Source organism: Metopolophium dirhodum, chromosome 6 (genome assembly GCF_019925205.1).
Source record: "Metopolophium dirhodum isolate CAU chromosome 6, ASM1992520v1, whole genome shotgun sequence".
NCBI classification, from domain to species: domain Eukaryota; kingdom Metazoa; phylum Arthropoda; class Insecta; order Hemiptera; family Aphididae; genus Metopolophium; species Metopolophium dirhodum.
Window position 1 is genome coordinate 37,637,164 of NC_083565.1, and position 21,361 is coordinate 37,658,524.

Here is a 21,361-nt window from a genome sequence, read left to right on the forward strand (position 1 = left end):
TTATTAACTGTATAACGCATCGAGTAATCTGAATTTAAATTAGACAAAGCTGGAAAATGTATCTTTACACCAACCAATTAGCCGATTTTTTCACTTATTTTTTCATAATTATAAACGCACCAACACAATTTTACATGTCAAATGCATTTTTTTGATATTTTTAGGGCATTTAAATCCGAGCCCTAATAACAGCGTATCGCAACTTTCCACGCGACGGTAAATCGGGCTACAAACCGTCAGCATAAAAATCTGATGCGACACAGTCACGTCGGTGATTGTACTTACAATATTATTATTATTATTATTACTACACTGCATTTTGGTTTCCTATTTTATTTCGTCGTGTCGTCTATAATGCCCCTCTCCGCCGTTGCACCGGGTGCCGAGCTCCGGTATTTTACGCGTTTAAAATATTCATTCAAATATTAAGCGATTTGGGCCAAGTCCAACGGCGCAGCTACTTCTTATAATATTATTATTATAACAGTCGGAACTGCCAGCGTGTTTCGTTCGCCAAAAACCCGTTATTTGATATTTTTCCTGTCCATTTGATAATGGACACTTTTCTCGATTGTGTAACGTTTCCCCGCCACGCGAACGAGCGCCGATCGGTTCGGAACGCTTGGCCATCGAGTGCCCACAATAGTAATAATATAACGCATTATAATATTATTATTACTGCTGCGCCGTCTTTACCATCCGATCGCGTCATATTAATTATAATAAAATGTTTTATCCGATCGTATTATAGTCAAGACTCGTGATGTGGAATAATATATTCAATCGGGTAGAGCATAAATACCTCATCATCGAGGTAAATGTCGGCAACCAAATAATATGTGACCAGCTACCAGCCCGACCTACTGTACCTATACAATGTCTGGAATATTATGTAGAGGTGGGTCGAGCTGTTCAAAAAATTGAATTAAACTTTATAGAGTTTAAAAGTCAGACCTAGGTAATCTTAGACTAGCTAGTCTTAAAAAAAACCTAACCGCACCGAACTCAAACCAAAAGTTCAGTATTCAATTATTATTTATCTGAACTCCACAATAAAACTGGACCACGCCATATGTTTCGAACATATTTTATATTTTATATTTTAGTTTGACACACAACTAAACAATTTTTAATTCGTAATTTAATTCAAAAGGTCGGTTGTTTGGCATGGGTTCGGTTGGACGTGCAGGTTTGGTCCGAAACCATATTTTTACGTTCGATTCACTTCTGATTCTTATCATTGTTATTAATAGTGTTTATTAACATAGTTTAAAAAACCAAACAGCACCGAATTCGAACAAAAAATTTTAAATTCAATAATTATCTATTCGAACACAAAAAATAAAAATTGAACACGTCATACGTTTCGAAAAAAAAAAATGTTTTATACTTTGGATTGACACAAAACTAAATTTGAATAAAAAGCTTTGTTGAATGTTCCCTGTGGGTTCGGTTGGACATGGTATTACAAAGTTCGGTTCGAAACCATATTTTTGCGTTCGACCCACTTCAAATTGTTATTATTTTCCAGTACATGCCAATTTTCAGTGTGCAGACGAAAACGATTTTAGTTACCTATTATTTAATAATATAATCATTTCGTAATATTATTATTGTAGATACCGAAATCTATGAGCCGACTCAAATGTCTACAAGTGTTATAGGGATTAATACGATTTCCATATTACTAAATTATAATAATTAATTATTAATTGTTCATAGAAAACCGGTACGACGTTAATGCGCCATACCATATATACCGACTATCCTTGAATTATCGAAATACCAGATGGATTGTGATGGCATTATCCAGTTTCCTAAATCGTATTTATTATGTACCGGAAGCCCACTCTTGTACTTCGGCGAAAAAGGATTTTCCCGACTGGTTAATAATATGCAATTAATTATTATTAGGTATTTCGAGTAATGTTCGATTATCGTTGTTTTAGTTATTACTTATTAGTATTATAATTAACCGTCGTGGCAAAATCTTATTGTAGGTAACATTGATCGTCGAAACGTGATCATATTATTCTATACGAACCATCGAATATTATCGTTTCGAGGTATTCACACTATAACTTACTATGGTGACCAGATAAAAAAACGCATGTTCAATTTTAACAGCAAATTTACAGAAAATGTGTTATTTAAATTATGTTTAAATATTAAATATAAAACTGCAGTAGTGATTCATTCATTGTGGTGGGAAAACATTATTAATATTCAAAAATGCATTAGGTCGAACCATAAATTAATATTTATATGAGTAGTTTAATAAATTAAGGAAAATAACAATAATATTATACAATTGCATAATTTACTAAACACAAACATTGGGCACTAGTACAATGCCATATTATAAATTATAATTTATAACTAACTATAAAAAATAAAGTTGGAAACAATTTAATAGTTTTTCTTTAACTCATAGTTTGTTATTTTATAACGCACTACTAAAAGAATATAATATAGTGTAAATGGATGAATTATTTTCAATATTATTAACAAATGTTTGAAAACATTAATTTGACTTGTGTCACTTTTCATGACTGAAATAATCATTTTTTTGTTTATTGCTTGCTGTAAAAATAGTGACACAGTTCAAAACCGAATATTTATTAATAAAATTATACCTTTGTCAATTAAATTAATACATTTTAATAATAATAAAATTATTTATAACAAACCCATTGTAACTTGTATATTTTACACCACTCATCTTAATGGTTATAATATTAATTTTTATGTTTAAAACATGAACCACAGTATTATAATAATATTATGCCATTAATAAAATTACGATTATCAAGCAGCAGGAATTCAACAAAATTATAATAATATAATATTTGACTGCTGGCTGGTGCTATAATTTACATAATTTTAATAATTGTATATTATTGACAACAACCATAAAGATAGCGTTTAGGTATTATACAAAAACGTAGTTTGTGTCGTTTTGCTAGAGATGAAGATCCGTCAAGTCGGGCAAGAAAAGTGTTACAACTCAAAATATAAAAATAATTTTGAGTTGTGACATTATTCACACGCGCGAAAATGATAAAAACATTAAAAACGTTCAGCAAGAATAATCAAATGATATCAAAGGTTTTAGCTCAGTTCTAGGGAATTTACCAGACGGAAAATTTTATGAAGTTATTAAAAGATAGAGCACATCAAAAATTTGTATTAGAATCAATCTAAACCCAAAAATCGACAATTTTGAGTTGTGTCACTATAGTGACTATAGCTCTTCGTTCATTAGTTCGAATTATTAAGACAATCGTAAAATAAAGTCTAAAATAGATAGATATTTTGACTTCACAAAAATACTCAAAAACTTACCTGCTTATATTATTATCTACTTTAAATAGTTATTAGTATTCATAAGTTTAATTAGGCGCTTGGACGTTGTAAACCGATTAAATTATAATATATTATAAATGGCATATAAAAATACTATTATGGTATTCTGTTGTTATTTTTTAATTACGTTTAGGAATGTTTTAACCGCGCAGTTATATTATGGTGTAGGTATACCTACTCGGAGTACTCCTTCTTTGTTCGTGACAATAGGTGATACATAATTCAGACATGTGTATAAATTATCATTGTATTATCTGTGGGCCAGGCAATAATTATAATCTATTTTCAGCCTCCTTGCATTTGCAGTGATTATACACTTGACATTTTATACAGTTTATTGTGTTTTTACTTTAATACCGACACACCGTAGCTGGTAGTTTAAACGATTCAATTTTACCTCATCATAAACGAATCAATTGAAACGGTCGATACATAATATTATCGATTAATTCGAATTAATATTTTAAAGTTTTACTAACATGCACGCCGCAAAATAATATCATTCACTGTAATTCAGTATTAACACTATTAACACTACCTATCACTATTTTCAGCCTTCTTGCATTTGCAGGGACCGGTGCATGAAATCGATTTTAAATATCAAAAAAATCGTTAAAAATCATATACTTAAGAAATCAAATTTATTTTTTAATGACGTTCAAAATTTATAATGAAATCGAAAAAAAATTTAATCGATTATTTATACCACAACTATAATAATTGATTAATACGATATATTATAATAGTATAATACTATACAAATAGATTTAAAATTTGAAAAAAAAAATTAATTCAAACTCAACAAAAGCCCATAGGTCTATAATTTGGTGTTGTAGTACGTCATGTGTAGGTGACAATAAATAATTAATTTTTCGTTTTCTTAAATCAGTTACAGGGCCGCGTAAACGATGACAAGTTTCTTGTAGGTAGTCAGAAATCAAAATTAAAATCGTAAAATTGCAAGTAAAATGGATATTCGAAAAATAGAAGAATTATGTTAAAAATCGAATTAAAAACCATAGGTAATACAACGAAATCAATACCGAGCAAAAACAATATAATAAACATAAAACTATTACATCAATGTATTATATTTAAATTTAAATCAGAAAAAAAACAAACATCGATAAGTGAATTTAAATCAAAACACAATTTTTTGTTTTGATTTGAAGTTCTGGTTATGACATTACATTACATTTACATTTACATTTACATTATAACGATTAATTCATATTATCGTTTTTATTAACACACACGACCGAAATCGTTCACTGTAACTCAGTATTAACTACCTATATCATATTTCTCTCTCTATACAGAGTGATTCACCAAACATACTCACCCTCATTATTGTCTTTATTAATTAATTTATTCAAATTCTTATTTTTGAAATTTTGAAATTAATTTTAATTTTTTTTGCACTACCTAAGCAGTGTCTTGTGGTGATCTAAAGTTCTGTTTTTCAAATGAGAACCCTTTTAACTGTAAATTATTATGTACCTAATTCAAAATTCAAATGAGTATTTACTTAGTTATTAAAATATTTGTATTAAGGATACTAGATAATAGTCCTAAAAAATGATTTTACAAAAATATAAAGTAGACGTATAAATGACTAATATTATGATATCACCATAGCCCCCAATCTTATGAGCCCATTGCCGTTATTAATTTTATCCTTAAAGCACAAAGTTACTAACTCGAAAACTACTCGTACGAATTTTAATTGTAATATACGTCAAATTTTTCGGAAAAATCATCCACGGAATCATCATATTGTACATTTTAAAAGAGGGTTTCTCATTTGAAAAATCAGGATCTCTACAGCAAACTTCTCAAATAGAACAAAATATCTCAATAATTTAAAAATATATGGTCTTTAAGTATATTTTAAAATTACAAAAAACAGATTTTAAATAACTGGATTATTGATGAAAAACGGGGTTAGCAGCTTGGTGAATCACCCTGTATATTATATATATATAATTTAAACGTCGATATTAGTACACGGGCATGATATAATATTATATTCAACTCGCTGAACTCAACGAGACAATGATTTGTGAATTGTGATAGTACAATTATTTATTTTTAATAGCGTTTACAGTGCTGTTAATAATAAACAAGTAATTTAATATTTACTCCGATTGACGTGCGTACGACTTTCAATCATAATAATATTATTAGTATTGCCTTAAGCCCGTTTCATATTATTATTTACAAGCGTTCCATATGATTTGTGTATACAATATAATAAATAGGTATTATCGGAATAATTACACGTTTTAAATAAAATTGAGAGTAGGTAATATATATAATAGGTAATATCGTATTTGTTAAGACTGTTATACCTACTTAAACCGTATTTAAATATGACACTTAATGTCGAAGCGAAAAAAAATACATTTATATTATCATATTCACGCAGTTTTATGTATGTCGTCTTAATTCGGTCATAAAAAAAATGCATAAACTTGTTTTTGCGGTCCATTCCTTTGCAGCGGACAATTTTATTGTTGTATTAGGGAAGTCAAAATCATAAAACGACAATTTATTTTACAGTTTATAAAGGAAAACCAACATCGTGTATGTAATAATAATGTGATAGTTATTGTATCAATTAACAACGACTAACATCCATCTCGAGATAAATGACAATATTAAATAATGAATTATTACTACTTATATTATTATTATAGTAGGTAGCAAAAAATAAATTCATTTTTATAGAACAAAATGAAATAATGAATAATAATAATTTCTCTGTGATATGATTGAAACGATATAATGACGTTACAAGTCGTGGTAAAAATATATTAGAAGCACCCGATGTCATAATATGTAACAATTAAAGTATAATATTATTGTAAATTAAATAATAATTTCCAAAGCTTAGAGTATAGTTTAAAATGAGAATTTATACTAAAACAATAAATAATATTATTTTACCTCTTTGAATTAAAATAAAGTTGTATAAATCGTATTTTTTATTGACCGTCATATTTCAACTTTTAATCAAAAAAGTTGTTGCAGCCTGGCTCATTTACACGTGACCCTTATGTCATTTTTTACAAATATTTTCGATTGTAAAAATAACCGTTTTTGTAATAGGATAAAGATTTGGAATAAAATACCAAAAAGTTTTAGGACATTAATCTTATCGCAGTGTTGGGCAACAATAATATTAAAATTAATTTTTTTTTCCAAAGCGGGATTTTATAATATCTACGACTTTATTTCTTATATTATATTATGTTATACTGTCGTGCTGAAACCGAATGAGTTGAATGGGACATTTTAATTACACCGCGAATCATGTGAAATCATAATTATAATATTATAATACCTACACATTTCGCGATTATCTACCGGACGTTTTTACACGATTCACGCTTACCTGATATGAATAATGACCCTCACGTTTAACGTATTATAACGTATTTCGAAACCTTTAATAATATTTACATTTAAGTTTACCACTTTGCACCGCAACTCGACCGAAACAATGTGTCATTCAAACACGTGTCTATGTGTTGTTTAAAATAATATATTTATCTAGCATTAGTACCTAGATACAATCAGTTTATTCTTATGGTGGGTATCCATCATTTTGGGAGGAGCATCAAAAAATATTGTGTCAAGACTTATTATTGTTACTTACTATTAATAATTGTATTAAATTAAAGAATTTAAAAGTGTATTTATTTACCTTATCGGTTCTAGTTGATTCGTATACCTAAACATAACAATTTAATTCCTTTGTTAGATCATGAGCAGATAAAAAAAATATTAATTTAGTCTTGCCAAATCTTAACAGAGAATTTGGTCAAAAAATGTTATTACACGGGTTTAAATTTATGTCGTTCACCGAATAACAATATAAACAATTTAAATAATACATAAAACATTTAGATTTATCTAGTTTGTAATTTTCATTTCATATAATATACATGTTAATTCAACAAACATGATTACCCCAATTTTTTTCCTTTGATAACTAATTTGTTTGAATATTGATTTTTGGAACTCTTAAATATACTCAAAGACAATTTTTACAAATCCTTGAATTTTTTTTTGTACTATTTAAAGAGTACCCTGTGGCAATACAAACTTATGTTTTTCAAACGAGGTCCCCCTTTATTATTGATTACCTAATTCAAAATTCAAATGAGTAGTTTCATAGCAGCAATGCTGACAATATGGCCAAAAACGCTATCTCTTGAGCGTTGTATAATATGTCGACTCGTTTCCACGAGGCATCCTCTAAAAATGTTTTTTCTAAGGATAATAGTCCTTAAAAATAGTTTTAGAAAATATCAAATAGACGTAATATTGGAACTATAATACTTTGGCCATTCTTACATATTATTAATATTGATAGAATAATATTAATAACTACAATTTTCAAATCACCATATCCCCCTTATAATCTGAATCTAAACCCATTACCATATCCTTACAACATAGAATTAAATAATTTGGAAACTACTCGTAGGTTAGGTTTTGATTCAAATTTTTCAGAAACATTGTCCACTGAATAATTTACCGTTGAATAGGGGAATTTTCATTTGAAAAGCAGTAGTTTGTATCTCCACGGGACACGCTTTAAGAAGTACAATAATAAACCTCAAGAATTTATAAAGATGATTTTTAAGTATATTTAAAAATTCCAAAAGTCGAATTTTAAATAACTGCATTATTGATTAAAAGATGGGAGAGCATAATTGTCGAATAACAAGATGATCTATTGTTAATCATGCGTATAAAATTATTATACAATTTTATTATTTGATTGATAATTAATATTGTTATGTATTGCAAATATACTTCAATCGACTAGAACCGTGCCCCCGGCACAAACTTAACTTGTAGAGGGCGTTGCAATATTAAACTAATATTTTGTAAAATAATGTAAAGACATTCAGCTGTCGCAATAAATTGTTTATTATTATTATTAACATGAAAATTATAGGAAGAATATAATGCTCTACATTTTCAGCATCAGCTGATGAAAAATAAGGTGAACGTAAAAACTATAAACAAACCGAAAAATAATTTTATATTCCATCACGTCATAAACCTTTCGACATATTGTTATTATAATAATATTTTAAGCATATTTGTATTTCTTGCACAATCGTTTCAGATAAAGCAATAAAATGATATTATAAATACTTTCAGGCTATAATAGTTGTCACGTCTTGTCAGCATCTGTTTGTCACACAAACATATTTTAAAAGTAAAACTCATCGTCTTTGTCGTCTCTCAGACAATTTCGCACGACTCGTGCAGTGTATTTAATAAATGTTAAAAACCGCACGTTTAACTTAATTTCGAAACATTTAACACAATCAAAATTGTAATCATCTTTACTCAACCGTTAACTCATTCACGTTCGTCGAGTTAAATTAAAAAATTATAGTAATATACACGGGTAAAAACAGTTATACAAAAATGCAAGCGTATATATTTTTTATTTTTTTTTTTTAATGTACAACGCTGAGCGGATTGCGAAGCCACGAAATGTATTCTTACTAAACTGTTTATTTATTGCTAATGCGTCTTACTTATTTTTTCTATTGTTTGAATTCCCATAAATTTGATAGCAAAAATACGGTTTCGATTGCGGTGAGTTATCCGACTAGACGTATTGCGGACCTTGAAAAACACAAGTGTGCAGTCGTGTTAATAAATTGAAAAAAAAATTTCCTGCTCAAGCACGAGATAATATTAATTATGATTTATTGGATCTTCTCTGCGAACGTTGAATATTATGACTAATGTGTGTCTTAGTATACATTATAGCCACGTTTGACAGTTTGACTACGTTCGTACAATATACCGACTGCAGGAGCATAGACAAACCATTGTAGGTATCAAAATCTAAAAAATGTAATTGAAAATGTTCGAGTTAATAGTATATTCACTTCAATATTTTAAAAATATATATAATTAAGTAATATACTTAAACGTAGGTGCTTATACATTTTGTACGTTCGTTGTCGGTCATTTTTTGAAGTAACTAAAATACTCACATGCGATAAAAAAAACAACCGTCTTAATTACGTCTTCCAATCGTTTAAGACCACTGCAGATTATTAAAACCAACTATTATGAGCTTAGCACAACAACTTACGTTTTACCTGCAGCTATAGAATGTATAATATTTTAATAGGCTTGAAGATCATCACTATACTATAATTACCACGACTGCCAACAATATGACACACAATTAAATAATAATATCGTGTATATTTATGACACGTCATGTACATATCAATTTGTCACTTAGAACGTCTTTAGTTTAATTGATTAATTTTTTTTCGTGCGTGCTGTGTTTCCAGACAACATGTTTGGCATACTATCGTTCTTTATTCAAATTTCAAGTATGCAAATATAGTAGGTATCACAAACCATATGGATGTAATAAATTTTAAATTATACAAATATTATAGTTTGTGAATTTTTTTTACTCATAATAATATAATATAATACTGCATAGTAGGTACCTATTAGGTCCTGTACAAGAAAATGTACTTAAAATAAAACATTAACCCATAACAATAATATAGTGTTTCGTTTGTATACAACAATAATATTATGTTAGAGCGTTTGAACATGTAAATACAACACTAATACATCATAATAATAAAAGATATTATTTTCATCTGAATTATGGTTTATTTAAATTTGGTCGGCGTGTTTGTGAAAATATTCAACTGTTATATGTCTTATGATTATAATACATTTGTATGTTAAAGAGAAGGCGTAGGTTGGTACGTTATTTATTATTATTATTTTGCACATCAAAATGTGTTATTTTTGAATTTATAACCAAGCCTGAGCAAATTAATGATAATTATTTGTAACTACTAATTAAGTTAAATTAAGTTGATAGAAAACATTTTAAAATGTTTAAAGTTAATATTTATCCTAGTTTTTTTTTCTTTAACTTAGTCAAGTTAAAAATTAATAAAACTTAAGTTAAGATATGTATTTATTTTTTTTATATACATATATAAATTGCCAGTAATATGGTTTAAAATAATACAAATTAAACGTTTATGCAATATATTATGCATCGTTAATAATATTTTTTTATATTTATTATTTAATTATTTATAAGTTAATGCAGCTTGGATTTGATTAAAAGCTGCAGCTCGTTATTTTTTAAGTTCATATATCAATTAAAATCAGTCAAGCTAAGAACTAAGTTAATGAAAATTAAATTGAAAAAGATTAAAATTGACTTAACTTTAACGTCTCGACTCGTGTGTGCCCTGCAGGCTTGTTTATAACTCATTTTTATAATATTAATCTAGGATTAGTGACAAATTATGTCCAATATTGTAATATGTTTGATCTGGAACACTCGTCACAACGTGCAGCGTTTAATCTCCGACCTCGGAATTGTGCTCCCGTGCGAATAATTTCGTAAAATCGATCTATAACGCAATCGTCGCAGTAGGTAAATACACTATGTGAAACGAAACGTAACGGAAATAATATATAAACACGTGAAAAACGGACGAAAAACGAAACGAAAATCGGGAACGATCGAACCCGCCGATTATCGTACACCTTAACCGATTACCGGGTAAACCGTTCGTTTTTCCGGCGACGTTAACGCTAGAATCGCCGTCGTTGTTATCACCGCGCGAGAGACGACCGGTCGGTGGTAAGGACGGCGGCGGCGGCGAGAGCACACGTTCGCCCGGCGAAATGAACGGATCGCAACGACGTCGACGGCGGAGGTTTAATTTCTTGTGCAGTCACCATTTAGACATTACCCGCGCGTGTACACTCGCCACACACATACACTCGCACAGACACAAGTCCGTCCGTCCGAACGGAATTTTTTTTCGCGAAATCGCATTCACCATAATATCGTAATAAAATAATATAATATAATATCAATTTAATATTATAATAATATTATTATCTTACCGCACATTTTATACACACCCGCACACGGCATCGGGACCGAACCGATTTTTCCCCCGAAGGAGGACGACGACCGCGATAAGCCGCTGCAGAGCCCCAAGTGCACCAGTCGTCGAATATACACAGGTAAAGTCATTATTGGGATTTTTTTCCACTGTTTTCTCTCAGACGTCTTCCTTGTCGGAAAACGTCATTCAAACATGGGTTTTGGATTTAAAATTTTTTTTCACCCTTCCACCTTTGTTTTTTTTATGATTTTTGTTTAGGATTATTTTAATAATTTAAAGTCTGGGTCCGCAAGTAGGTATAATATTTCTATTACGCTGTACACCTGAGACTTGAACGCTAGGCTACAATGTTTGATGGTCATTATTGCGGAAACGTCGTGAGGGTTTTCTGTATAATATCATCATATTATGTGTACACAATATTATACTGTCGTCAATAAAAATATATATATATATATTATATAATTATAAATCATTATAAAACGCTATTACACAGCCATAAAATGCAGCGATTTTCTTTAAAGATGACATAAATTATTAAAATATGTTTATTATTCAAAGTAACGATTTTTTTTTTATATGATATTTCATAACGTAATTTTGCATGCAAATAAATAAAATTTGCTTAAAAATTCATTAATATTAATTAGGTGTAATTGACATTGTATATTAATATGGCATTGTAAAAAATAATATAGAAAAATCAAAAATTTAAAAATTGTTAGGCTACCCGACAAACGAGAAAAATATAATTTTATGACGTGAATAACGAAATTGGTGTGGAATATTATAAGTTATTTTTTTTTCAAAATTACGTATTATAATTTAATATCAGGAATATAATAAATTCCATAAATAACATTACCAATAGATAAATATTTGGACATAGAATATTTCTGTATTTATGATATTAGAATTTGTCAAACTTTTATTTCTTACTATTTTTTCCTGAAAATTCCTTTTACATAAATATGTACATTTTTAATGTGTACAATGTTCATTTACAAGATTATATTTAGATATTATACCTATGTTTTAATTAAATTATTGTAAATGATTTTAAATAAATTTATTACGCTTGAGTGATTATTTTTTGTAAATATAAGAAAATAAATTCAGAATTATATGAATTATTTTTTAATTTTTGTACCATAAAATTATGCTATAAAATATTTTATTCAACTTTGTAGATTTGTTTTAAATTTTCTACGGTCTTTTTGTTAGAGTTTTGTCTCTCTAAATATAAAACCAAGTTTTAAAAAAATAATAAAAAATATTTAACTACTTCATCGACAATAATACAATATCATATTATGATCACTTTCTTTAATGCTTATACATATTTTATTTAATTACAACTCATATCATTGTGATCAAGTTTTAACACATTAAAACTTCGTTTATAGTTATAAAGTTTAATATTTTTACGGCAATTTTCTTGCACGTAACAAAAACGTTTATATTAATGTATTATTTCAACTGTTTTAACAAATATAACAACTCTGAATGGCCAAGCTACCGACTGTTATTTCTTTGAATAGTAAAAATGTAAAAATATATTCTATTACAATTATCATCAATATATTACAACTATAATATTATAGGTAATATAATAATAAATAATTGAAAGGAATAAAATATAAATTAAATTTTTTTCTACCAATTCTTTGGTAATTTTGTATGCGTGATTTAACTATTAATATTATTGTAGTAGTTTTTTTTAATCTATTAACGATATTTATTACTATGATTTATTTTTAATATGATTTTTTCATTTTTGAATATAATATAATATAATAGATTATATTGTGTTCAATGTTTTTCGTATGCAGTTGGTTAATTAATGAATAAAGACAAATACAAATAGTTTTTTTTTTAAAACCAAGAAGTGACAAATTCGTTTTTAAATACAAATTCACGGTCGATTAAATGTGTTGTTTTGTTTTCGTCGAATTTATTCATTGGTGCAACTAGTCAACAACATTAATATAACATTTAACGCGATTATAAAACTTCTTTTAAAAATTAATTTCGATTTTATGGCTTTTGCATTTTTAGTCATCAAACGCTATTTTTTAGACAAGACGCGTGCGTTCATTTACAGTCATTATTGTTTTACTCGATAGAATAATAATATAATGTTCTCAGATTAAATTGACGACAGTGGTGATTTTGATGAGTGAGAGTAGTGCGGGGAGAGGGGGATTGCCACCACCAGTCTTGAACTTGGTTAATTTATTTTATTTTATTACATAAATAGTAAAAATTAATAAATAAATGGCAGTTATATACAGTAGGTATATGAATAATATTATAAAGGTCTTAAAATAGAAAGACAAGAATAAAACATATTTAATATAAGTAAGTTTGGACAGTCTTTGTTAAGAGCGTGGAAATAATATTTTTGTGTGCTCCCCCCACTTTAAGTTTGGTCTAAACCTCTATTATACTAATCGATAGTCAGTGTTTCATACAAATATTGTACATGCACATTATTAAAATAATAATTATTATTATTGTGTTGACAATACGCGATGTCATGGGTATACGGCGCGCAGTCGATGCGTTTCCCACATATCGCGTTGCTATATTATATTTTCCCATTTTATAAATAGGTAGAAATAATTTAATGTTCTATCGGACGGCCAACGCGCATTGTTTACCCACGACGACGTTCGCATTCGCTGCTATTATTTCATTAAATAGGTTAATACAATAATTTCTACGATTTTTAAGCAAGTCGAGTCCTACAGGAAAATTGTAAATAATATTTTAATATTATAATAGCTGGTATTGTAATATGTTGGCACGGGAACGACAATTTTTTTAGTCTACTCGTTCCGATAGCGGTGTCGCTGGTCTCGGTCGCACTTTGCGGCGGATATCCGATCTCGCCGAAACGTCAGAGTAGACAGAGATCACGCGCGCAATAATTTTACACTCGCGGTCGTGTGCAGCTGGGCGACTAGGAGAAGTGTAAATCGCATTCGCCGAGGAGAGGAAAAAGAAAGTAAAACATTGTGTTATCAAATAATACGTTTTGTGCACAACTCGTCGTTGTCGTCGTCGTTTACATTGTTTTGAATATATTATTATTATTTATTACAATTGTTATTGTCATTTTTTTCTTTTTTATCATTCCGCCGTGCGTTATCATTATTATAATAACATAATATGATATAGAGCCAACGATATTATAATTTTATAGGCGTGCGTATTGGCTTTCGCTCGGAATTTTTTTTTAAGTATCTCATCACGGAATTTAAACGATTTCCATAGATCCACTCGCCCATCTATCGCACGTGGCGCCCCGCGGCTGTACACACAATATTATATTGTGCTGCGACGATGTATATCACGTTTATATACTTAATAATAACATATACAGTAGGTATACCTAGGTATATGCACGTTAATAAAATATGTAGGTACATGCGCGCCTTCTCTCTCGGTATACCGTGGTTATTAGAAATTCACTTTCGGTCTTAAACGGGCTTTATCGTCGGAGACTCTCGGTCTGACCTTGTTTTCCCGAAAGACATAACGTTTCATTAGACGCCGGAACGTTTCAAGGTCGTCAAAACCCCGGCGCTGAGTTACCTCCTATATCGTCGGCCATTATAATATCTGTTTCCGTTTTGAAACCGTGCGGCGTTTAAGTATATTATACCTATAGAGGTATTATCGGAATGCGTATTGGCCACAGGGTATAGTATCTAATATTACTAACACGAATATCATAGTAAGTAATAAGCGTATTTTCAAAACGTCGAATGAAAACGTTTAATAATTTTGGATTGCACCCAGGTAGGTAGGTAGGTATGTATGTATATTATACTACAGCCGCAGACGTATTCGAAATAATACGTTGGCGTTATTAACTATAATGACGTGTACGACGGTTTTAGTCTTCATTCTATTCGTAGATACAGAGTCGTCTATATATCATAATATCATATTATTATATAGGTAGGTTTCACGGAGTAACACAATATTATAAATAATCATCCGTGATGTAGGAGTCGTCGTTTTTATGTTGTTTTTTTGTTTCTCATCTACGACCCATTTGCAATGGATTTTTTTTCCAATTCAAAACGCTATTACAAAATTTGAACTCGTTGTTCACAGGTGACTAAATATTATATAGGTAGGCACTGCAGTGTACAATGTCCAAGGTTAAAGCGATATTATAATAATAATATTACATATACAGTAGTCGGTGTACATTATTATATTAATATCGTCTAAACGCGACGTGTGCCACTCGCACGACCGTCGACGTCTTCACGTTCACAATACACAATAATAATTTTATTGTCGCGTGTCACGTTTGGAAAAAAATATAAATAATCGTTCGCAATATTAGACACGGTATAATAGGGCAACGACGTCAAGTCGGACCTAATGGCTGTAATTCGTTTTCGCATAGGTTCCACAATTTATAGTCCCAAAACCATATTATAGTAAAACGAGCCCTTTAAAAAATCACTGCACCGGCGACTTGGAAGGATCATAAAACGTTTGGTATACGTCATATTATACAGAGGGATTTTAAGCATGCTGACCCCAATTTTTTGTTTAATAATGAAATTATTAAAATTCTTATACTCGGGACTTTTAAATATTATACTTAATAGAGCCGTATTTTCAAATAAGTGTTCTTACCTAGATTTTGTACACCGTTTTCATGAATGGCCTGTGGTAATGACAACATTTATTTTTTAAATCGACCTTTTTCGTGTACATTGTTAATCAGACGACTTTTTCGAAAATGTTGGTGTGCCCAAATATATAGAAATTCAAACCAGTAGTGTTTGTTATTTAACTTTGTAGACTATTATCTGTTTATAAAATAAACATATTTAGAAATTACAATCGTTCAGAATTTGATTTAGATGCATCGACGTTTTAAAAAAATAAAATGCTTGATAATACCTACTTACATGCTGACTGTGAAGATTTGATTCTTGTTTGAAAAGAAGGAGTTCATTAAACGCAATAAACTCCCGAATGGAACAAAATCTGAATAACTGAAATACGGTCAGTCCTCGAATACATACTTAAAAATTCCAAAAATCAGAATTCGAATAAATTCGTGGAAAAAACATGGCGGTGCGCACACTCTGCGAATCGCCCCGTATTATTATGACGCGTACAGATTAACTGATAGCTCGACAACACGGCGTTGCACTTTGTTTCCAATCTCACTGGTGATTTTCTTGGAAGCTCCTCGTCGTCGTCGTCGTCGTAAGCCTTGCCATATTTAGTGGAACGTCCAGGGAACGCGAAATATCATATAATGTCAATTTATATATATATATATACGGGTAGGTTGGTACGCGTAGGAAACGACGATAATTGAATAATACCGGGAAAACCTGCACGGTGCAACCGTACATTGTATACCTACACATAAAACGGCAATTTGTTTTATCTGCGTACCTATGTAGACGGCAGCAGCTGCTGCTGCCGTCTCGCCGTGCAGTAATGTACCTATCTACTGGATTACAACGTCGGCGGCGCCATCGCATACCTACCTATTACGGGTTGGTATGTAATGTTGTTACGCGGAAGGCTATCGAACGGAAAACGGAAAAGTCGAGCGACCGAGGGCGAAGAAAACTCCATTAAAATAACGGTACGTTTTTCTTTTTCGTAATGTTCCGTCTCGTCGCCGGATTACGCCTACCGGCTATTACGACGCGGACGTGTGACGTCTATAATAATAATAATAAAAACAATACAATATCGTGGAAGACGATGCGTTTATGGCGCGCGCGCGCGCGCACGTATATAATAACTGAATGACTATTACCGTATACCGGATACCTGTATAATAGCGGTAATAACAACTCGGGTCCGTCGTCGGCAAAACGTCACCCCGAAGAGTTTGGCGCGCCGTCGCGGTGCTGTCGACGAACTGGTTTCACCGCGGCGGCGGCGGCGGCGAGTTAGGACCCCGGGGCGGCAGTTTTGTGCGAGCGCAGGTCGTTTTGGCGGCGGATTGCACTCTCGCCCGGGCAATGTCAATGTCGATAACCCGACGGGGGCCGTACGACCGGTTGTGCACTTTCCATTTCGACGCGGTGAATTCCACACGAGACGAGAGTATAATAATCCGACGACGTAAAATCGTTATTATTTATTATTATTATTATTTTAATAATATATATTATTATACGCGTGATGGCTTGTACGTCTGTTTTATAATGTCATAACGCGAACGGTATTTATTTTTTTGCCGTCCATCGACGCCCGTCAAGACGGATCGCCGTCACAAAGGCGCGGGTGAAATGCAAAATATCTTTTCGTGCGGAAAACGAAAGCGTTTCTTTTCCCCGCCGCATGCCGGTCGCGCAATAGGTACCTACCGGTTGATGAGCGTTCCTCTAGAGACTGGTTTTTGAAAATATATTTTTTTCGATTTTTTTACCATCGTTATGGTTTTTTAAAAATGATAAAATCGCATTTTGGACGAGTAGTACAACCACAAAAATGATAACGATAAAAATAGTGAAAAATATGATATTGTTCACCAATAATGTATTGTTTTCTAACGGCTTTGAATCGCTTAAAAGAAAATATATTTTCAAAAATCTTACGTTCTCCAAAAATATAATGAGTTGAACAGATCTCCCCGTATATATTTATAATAATATTATGTGGGTAAAGCACGTGCGAAGCGAGAGCCAAGTCCGGTATAATAATTTGTTTCGACGTAAATGGCATTCAACATAATATAATAATAATCATATTATAAGAACGCGAAACCAGCCTCGTTTTTTGTTTTTAAAATAAAAAAACAATTACGTGCGTAATAATATATCCAGATATATGACTGAGAAAGCCAAAGTTTTTAAATGTTAATTTAGAAACGTATTACGTACCTACGTAATACGATATTATTATAAAGTGCATTACCATTTGCCACTACAGTAATAAATTGTGTAACAATAAAACGATTGCCATTATGACAATGCAAAAATATGTCCAAGTTCATAATAGGTACTCCTATAATAATGTATATTACCTATATAAATACGCTGCAGTATATAATATAATATAATTAGTAACTATATATATATATAATTAGTACATTATTTCAACACGTAATAGTAACATACACACACCTATCGTAATAACTCGAAATGTTTTTAATTTTATTTTTTATTATTACTAGGTATTAATTATTAATTAGATAGGTTAGATGTGTAAATAAAAAATATAGTTAATCGCTCGGAAACACGTTGCTGGTAAAATATTATGTGCAATTTAAACAATTATTTTTATATAGACTCCGCGGCGGCGGCGTTAACCCTGAACGTTAGTGAATGAATTCCGAGTACACAGTGAACAGCTGCAATTATTATGAACGAACATAATAATATACGGTCCAATAGTCGATAAAATATGTCGATATTGACTTATGTCAAATGAATCTCTCGATATAATAGTTGCACGCCAACAGGCGAACTGTCCGCGTATTTTTGACGAATCCGTCGCACTGAAACCGCTCGTAGAAGACACGGCTGCAGAACATAACGTGACCCTCATCAGTTACCACTTACCAGGTCTCGGGTTACGGTCCGGGGAGGTGTTTCGGTCGGTATAGAAAATGTCGTCATAATATGCTGCAGTTGTATTATAGGGATGTCCGGTATTCAATATACGCGAGGACGTCACGAAGAGAGGTCGAAATCTGTTTGCCCATAGCGATCGTGTGTTTGTGTGTTTGTGTATACATATTATTATTATTATATATTATATACCTACACTATGTGAATGTGCATGGGAAGGCGGAATGGAAGCAATAAAATTGCTTTTTATTTTCACCGGAACAAAAGACTCGTCCTAATAAGATTTATACGTCGTTTGTTGTCGTTGATTGTGTGTGCGTGCGTACTCGTACAAGCTCGGCGGCGGTGGGAAGTATGAACGCCACCATGTTGCCCAATTTATAATGGAAAAAAAAATAGTAATAATAATAATTCAGACAATAACGGCCGGGCAGGCTGTTTTCCAAAATATGCATAGTAATAATAATAATAGCCAGACGTGGGCATTTCAGCGCGCGCCGTGCGGTAGAGTAGCAAGCAAATAATGTCATCATAAATCCGGGGGACCGGGTTTTTATCTGCTTTTTGCCATTTAAATTAAAGTTATAAACGGCCCCGAGGAATTTTATCCGTGCATTATAAAACGCGTACAACATTCCCGTCGCCCTGCGATATTAAACGGCTCTCTTTATAACATAATACATAATAATAATAATAATATAATATTAATATAATATACCATCTACACGCGTCCCCTCTGTTGTTGTACCTACCTACCTACCTGCAGCGACGAAACAATAATAAATATTATGCTGGACCGACGGAGGGCGGAGCGGATCAACGAGAAACGATCACATCGTAGTTATTAAATTATTTTGATTTATACGGAAAATCAGAATAAGAAACGGCGGAACTATACAATATAAGGTGGCTGCAGCGCAGTTTTATCGTTCATTAAAATTATTTTAAAATACTCGTAAACAAACACTAGTGACACTACCAACTGTTTCACTCGTGCGACCGATGCGATTCATTTCCCAATCGTAATTCATTTGCCAATTTTTTTCCAAATAAACAAAGCCTTTTTTGACTCGAAAGCACATGTTATACATTTCGTATATCTTTTATCGAAATTTATATTTGAGTATATTGCGGGGTGACCCATAAGTTAAGTGAAATAATGGAAAACGGAAGCTCCGAAATAACGCTTAGCACAAAAAAATAAAATGGATTTCGTGTCGACGAAGCGGTTGCGGGAGGGCAGGAAATGGAAACGCCACACGCGAAATGTGACGAGCTTTACGACGACTACGCGACATTTCCTGGGCTCCTCTCTATACATATATAGGTAGGTAGGTAGGTGAAAATCGTCGTCGGAAAACTGAGCAGACGTCGAGTTATATTCGTCCAGCCGTCACGAACGCGTTTTCCGCGGCGTTCGCCTTCCACGCGCCGTCAGACCGTACGCGACACACGCGGAGTGTTGGAAAATATCTATTAAAGCGCCGGAAAAGCGCGTACGCGATTGGCTGAGGGGAAAAAAATATAATAATGACAAACCGAGTTATCTGTTGTAACAGCTCTTCGGAACGTGTCTGCAGCGGCAGTTACGACCTTTAAACTTTTCACACCTCACACGTTCGTGCGATGTGAGTAGATTTCGAACGCGAAATCTTTGAAACTATGAAAAGAAACACACGACTTAACTCTCCGCACGTACCTACCGTATATATTATAATACTATGCCCTCGTGAGTGTATAATATTTAGAGAGTGGGCAGGTCTTATACACAATATGAAACATAATGTTTAAAAATTATTATACCTACATACTATGTTAAACAAATATATATTAGTTGCCTATTACTTATTAAAAAGTTAATTCAAAATATTTAAGAATACGATTCACATTGATTTGTATGACTATGATCTTAAATTAAAACCATTGCTAGTCACGTGAATTGGAACGATGACCTCAAACATTAATTAACTCTAAAATAATTCATGTATCATTGCTATTTTGAAGATTTTCTCCGAAACTATCAAGAGATTTCATATTGCTGTTCATCGGTTTAACAGCCTGCAGCGTATTAAATTGTTGATAACGGTTCAGTTACTACACGGTTTTATACCATATACCTTATACCATACAACACAATACAATGAAATAAAATACCTAAAAATATATTTTAAAAACTCTATGCGCATAATATTCTGCGAGTGTTGGGTACAAACGGAATTACATAAAGTTGTACGATAATCTGGTAGGTGACTACTATATGTATATGTTTCGTTCTTTCCCGGATTTCACATAAATGTGTAAGCACTTTGGTTGACTATTATACACCTAGCTACATAAAATACGGTTACATAACCCGGCGAAGAAGAGACGAGCGAGCAAATGTCCAACAACGACGACGACGACGACGACACTGCGTTTGGTAGTTAATTATCATTATTATTATTATTATTGTCAGCCGCTGTGATA

General features: G+C 31.6%; 1 protein-coding gene across 1 annotated transcript in view; it reads left to right on the plus strand.

The window, feature by feature from the left end:
* Positions 1 to 11,112: 11,112 nt before the first annotated feature.
* The window catches only part of LOC132946368 (mucin-2), a 130,812-nt gene continuing 120,563 nt past the window's right edge, over positions 11,113 to 21,361 (plus strand). The window contains exon 1 of the mRNA XM_061016346.1: positions 11,113 to 11,436. The gene's annotated coding sequence lies outside the window, so the exon portion shown is untranslated. The remainder of the gene's footprint in view (positions 11,437 to 21,361) is intronic.